A 5,000-nucleotide genomic window follows, 5' to 3' on the forward strand; every position below is an offset into this window, starting at 1 on the left:
GGGTCCGCGACGGGGTTGCGGGTATGCGGGTAGACCTGGCTGCCGGCCGGCGCCTGATCTTCCCGGCCCCGCGTCCGTCTTCCACCTTCCCCCCCCACCCCCCCCCCAGTCCACACCGCACGAGCGGGAACCCGACCCGTACCCGACGGCGGCCCGCCTCCGCCTGCCCCCACCCCGGCCCTCGCCCACAACCCGCCCTCTCCCGGACGCATCTCGCCCGACCGGCCCGCGACCGTGTTTTTTTATTTGTTTGTTTGTCTTTGTTTTTGTTTTTTTTTTTTTTTTGTTTGGTCGGTCGGTCACTCGCTCGGTTATTTGTTTGGACCCGATTGGCCCGTTTGGTTTTTTTCTTTTCTTTCCTTTTCCGCCGGGGTGCTCCTGACGGCTCGGCCCAATGGCGGCTCGACTCGGCGACCGGAGCCCGCCAAAACGCCTCGCCACCCCCAGCCCCACCGCCACCACCGCCACCACCTCCTCCTCCCGCCGAAAATCCCACGTACCGTTCCACCTCATCTGCCGGCTGGGAGAGAGGCTAGGCGCGAACCCCGCGGGGGACGCGGCCGCCTCCCGCCGGCCCACCTCTCGCCGCTGCCGTCTTCCCGCCGCTCTTTCGCCATCCCTCGCCACGCGGCCTGCCCGCAGTCCGGATATCCGGCCCGAACGGACCTTGGTGGGCGGGGCCCGCGCACGCGCCCACGCTCTTCCTGCAGAGCCGGGGAGGCGGGGGGGGCGGGGCGGCTTTTCCAAAATCTAAAAAGGGGAAAGCAAAGAAGAACCCACGAGAAAAACAAACAAACAAACAAACAAACAAACAAACGGAAAATAATAAAACCGAGAGGGCGCGTGGGGGCACGGACAAACAATCGAACGGACCAAAGTACGAACGAACGGACGAACAAACAAACACGCAGACAAAAGGGCAAAACCGCGGTGGCGGTGGCGGGACGGCCAGCTTCAAGCAAGGCCGAACCGAGAAGCCCGGGTGCGCCCCGACCCGGCGAACAGCGGCCGGCTCATACGTGCACCCTGGTCGTTCCGCGGCTGCGGCCGAGTGGCGGCTCCGTGGCGCCTCCGGTGCTCCGGCACGGTCTACCCGGCTCCGAGCGGGCCGTGGTGCTCGGCGGCGGCTGCTAGCTGCTAGCGGTCGCTGCCTATGCGGCTCGACTAGGTCGGCACGGTCTACCCGGCTCCGAGCGGGCCGTGGTGCTCGGCGGCGGCTGCTAGAGGTCGCTGCCTATGCGGCTCGACTAGGTCGGCACGGTCTACCCGGCTCCGAGCGGGCCGTGGTGCTCGGCGGCGGCTGCTAGAGGTCGCTGCCTATGCGGCTCGACTAGGTCGGCACGGTCTACCCGGCTCCGAGCGGGCCGTGGTGCTCGGCGGCGGCTGCTAGAGGTCGCTGCCTATGCGGCTCGACTAGGTCGGCACGGTCTACCCTGCTCCGTGCGTGCGCGAGGGCTCGGCGGCGGTCGCTAGGTGTCGCTGCACGTCTGCCAGCCCGTCCGTCAGCGACCTCTAGCGTCCGCGGCGGAGCAGGGTAGACCGTGCCGACGTGAGCCGGCCGCCGCTCAGCGACCCCTGGCCGCCGCCGCATGAGCTTCGGTCCGCTCGGAGCCGGGTAGACCGTGCCGACCAACTCGAGCCGGACGTGCAGCGACCGCTGGCCAGCGCGGAGGCTCGTGTGCGCCGGCACGGTCCAGCCTCTCCCGGCGGGCTCCGTTCGGTTCGGACGTTCCTCGGTGGTGTCCGGGGGGTCTCAGCCGCGGCGGAAGAGTGCGCCGGCACTGCACAGCCCCTCCCTGCGGGCTCCGCTCGGCACGGACTTTCCTCGTCGGCGTCCGGCGATCTGAGCCGCGGCGGCTCGAGTGCGCCGGCACGGTCCAACCGCTCCCGGCGGGTTCCGCTCGGCTCGGACGCTCCTGGGCGGAGTCGGGCGATCTGAGCCGCGGCGGCTCGAGTGCGCCGGCACGGTCCAACCGCTCTCGGCGGGCTCGGCTCGGCTCGGACGTTCCGCGGCGGCGTCCGGGGGGTCTCAGCCGCGGAGGCTCGGGTGCGCCGGCACGGTCCAGCCTCTCCCGGCGGGCTCCGCTCGGCTCGGACGTTCCTCGGCGGCGTCCGGCGATCTGAGCCGCGGCGGCTCGAGTGCGCCGGCACGGTCCAACCGCTCCCGGCGGGTTCCGCTCGGCTCGGACGCTCCTCGGCGGAGTCGGGCGATCTGAGCCGCGGCGGCACGGTCCAGCCTCTCCAGGCGGACTCAGCTCGGCTCGGACGTTCCGCGGAAGTGGCCAAGTGCCGCTCTTGTGGCTGCTCCGCTGCGCCGGCACTGTGTACCCGGCTCCGAGCGTCTCCGGGGGGGGGGGGGTGGAGGGGGGGGAGGAGGGGGGGGGGGGGGAAGAGGGGGGCGGGGGAGGGCGGAAGAGGGGGGCGGGGGGGGGCGGAAGAGGGGGGGGGGGGGGCACGGCGTCGGCGGCTAGGCGTCGCTGCCCATGCGGCTCGGCTAGGTCGGCACGGTCTACCCGGCTCCGAGCGGGCCGTGGTGCTCGGCGGCGGCGGCTAGGCGTCGCTGCCCATGCGGCTCGGCTAGGTCGGCACGGTCTACCCGGCTCCGAGCGGGCCGTGGTGCTCGGCGTCGGCGGCTAGGCGTCGCTGCCCATGCGGCTCGACTAGGTCGGCACGGTCTACCCGGCTCCGAGCGGGCCGTGGTGCTCGGCGGCGGCGGCTAGGGGTCGCTGCCTGTGCGGCTCGGCTAGGTCGGCACGGTCTACCCGGCTCCGAGCGGGCCGTGGTGCTCGGCGGCGGCGGCTAGGCGTCGCTGCCCATGCGGCTCGGCTAGGTCGGCACGGTCTACCCGGCTCCGAGCGGGCCGTGGTGCTCGGCGTCGGCGGCTAGGCGTCGCTGCCCATGCGTCTCGACTACGTCGGCACGGTCTACCCGGCTCCGAGCGGGCCGTGGTGCTCGGCGGCGGCGGCTAGGGGTCGCTGCCTATGCGGCTCGACTAGGTCGGCACGGTCTACCCGGCTCCGAGCGGGCCGTGGTGCTCGGCGGCGGCGGGTAGGGGTCGCTGCCTATGCGGCTCGACTAGGTCGGCACGGTCTACCCGGCTCCGAGCGGGCCGTGGTGCTCGGCGGCGGCGGCTAGGGGTCGCTGCCTATGCGGCTCGACTAGGTCGGCACGGTCTACCCGGCTCCGAGCGGGCCGTGGTGCTCGGCGGCGGCGGGTAGGGGTCGCTGCCTATGCGGCTCGACTAGGTCGGCACGGTCTACCCGGCTCCGAGCGGGCCGTGGTGCTCGGCGACGGCGGCTAGGGGTCGCTGCCCGTGCGGCTTGCGTGTAGCTGCCAGGTCTACCCGCTTTCGGCTAGGCTTTGCCGCCCTGTGAGATGGGGGGGCGCTAAAGCTCCGGAGCTTGCTGGGGGGTCGCTCTAGTTTCTTACCTACCGTTACGTCGACGTAGAGCGCCGCTTAGCCTCGGCGCCGCTGCCGGTAGTCGGCGCCGTTCTTTTCCGAAGCAGTTTTTTCTTATGCCTTCCGTTTTCGTCTGCAGGAGCGAGCGCGTGCTCGTCTCCAGAGGCGGCAACGAGCGGGCGCAGGCGAGCGCGGTTGACCGCCGGGCTGTGGAGTTTTTCGGTTGCGGCTTTCTGGTGCGCCGCTTGTTTCGCTCGGTCCGGTGGCCTCCGTCGGTCGGATGTTCGCTGCCCGTGTCGCAGTTCGGCCCCGGACTCTGGCGTTCGCTCGTTCCGCGAGCGGGGGAACCCGCCAAAATCGGGGCGAAAGGCGAGAGAGTGAGCGTGGGCAGGCGTCTCCCCGCGCCGCGCTGCCGTGGGAAGAGCCCCGAGGAGGGAGGAAGGAAGGCAGACAGAGACAGGCAGAGGGAAGAAAAGGGCGCGGGCCGGCGTGCCGGGCGGCCGGCAGTCGGACGCAGAAGGGCCGGGGGCGTCCCCGGCGGGTCCCGCCGTGTCCCGCCGTCACGAGGGAAGGAGAAGGGGGACCCGGAGCTCGCTTGTCGCGGCGGCGGCGCCGCGTTCTCCCTTTCGCACCGCTCTCACTCGCACGCGGGAGCCCCGACCCGATCCACCGTGGCGCTCCTCGGGCGCGTCGGAGAGGCTTCCCGGCGGGCCGGCTCAATCCCGCTCCCCGTGTCGTTCGGGGCGGCGTGGGGCGGGCCGGTGTTCAGGCAAGGGCGAGCACCTCTCGGCGGACGTTGCCCACGCACACCCACACGCACGTGCGCGTGCGGTCTTTCCGCCGCGCCCGGGTGGAAGGGCTCGTGCCTTCCCCCACCACCGTCCCTCCTCCTCTACCTCACCGCACCCTTACCCCTCCCGTACCCTCCCTGCTCCCCCCCTCCTTCCGTCGATCGATGAGGCCATTCGGGTCGCGTCGGTGAGGGCCCCCGGCGGGCCGGCGCCTCTGCGTTCCCCGTCCCGGGGAAGCCGCTGCGGCGTCCGGTGTTCAGGCACGGGCGGTCTCCTCTCCGGTTCGCTTCCCGTCGTACGCGAGGTGAGGCGCTCTCCGGCTCGCTCCGAGAGCGGCCGAGAGCTCGCCCGACCGAGCCCGGCAGTGTGACGGCCGAGCGGCCCCGCGAGCCGCAGGAGTACCCAGTGAGTCGTGAGCGAGGCGCCGGCGCCGACCCCTGTTCGGGACCCGGCGAGTGCCGGCCGCGAGCAGCAAGGCGGCGGGGTGTCAAACGAGGGAAACCGTCCGTTCGGGGAAGCGAGGCGAGGGGCTAGAAAGTTAAGGGCCGGGGGCGTCCGCCGGCCTCCCCTCCGCCCTTCGGGCCGCCGGGGTCCGCGTGCGTGGGGTTTCCTTCCGACGTTCCCGCCCGCTGCGGAGCGTGCCGCCTCGGGAAAGGGTCTCCGGTGTTGGGGCGGCGTCCGCCTCGAGGTCGCCTTCTCCTCTAGCGCGTCCGCCAGTCTCGGGCGGCGGGGTTCCGTTTCCCGCTCGCCCGCCGGTCCCGGAGGGCGGGTCAGCCCCGGCCGGTGCCGCCGTGCCGTGCCGTGCCGCG

At 72.2% G+C, this 5,000-nt stretch overlaps 1 long non-coding RNA gene across 1 annotated transcript in view; it reads right to left on the reverse strand.

Moving 5' to 3' along the window:
• Positions 1 to 638, reverse strand: part of LOC146751884 (uncharacterized) — a 782-nt gene extending 144 nt beyond the window's left edge. The window contains exon 1 of the long non-coding RNA XR_014941159.1: positions 501 to 638. This is a non-coding gene — a long non-coding RNA (uncharacterized LOC146751884). The remainder of the gene's footprint in view (positions 1 to 500) is intronic.
• Positions 639 to 5,000: the final 4,362 nt, after the last annotated feature.

This window comes from Coturnix japonica, unplaced genomic scaffold, assembly GCF_054131305.1.
Source record: "Coturnix japonica strain WE unplaced genomic scaffold, WE-NBRP24 Scf061, whole genome shotgun sequence".
In the NCBI taxonomy this organism is placed as follows: Eukaryota; Metazoa; Chordata; class Aves; order Galliformes; family Phasianidae; genus Coturnix; species Coturnix japonica.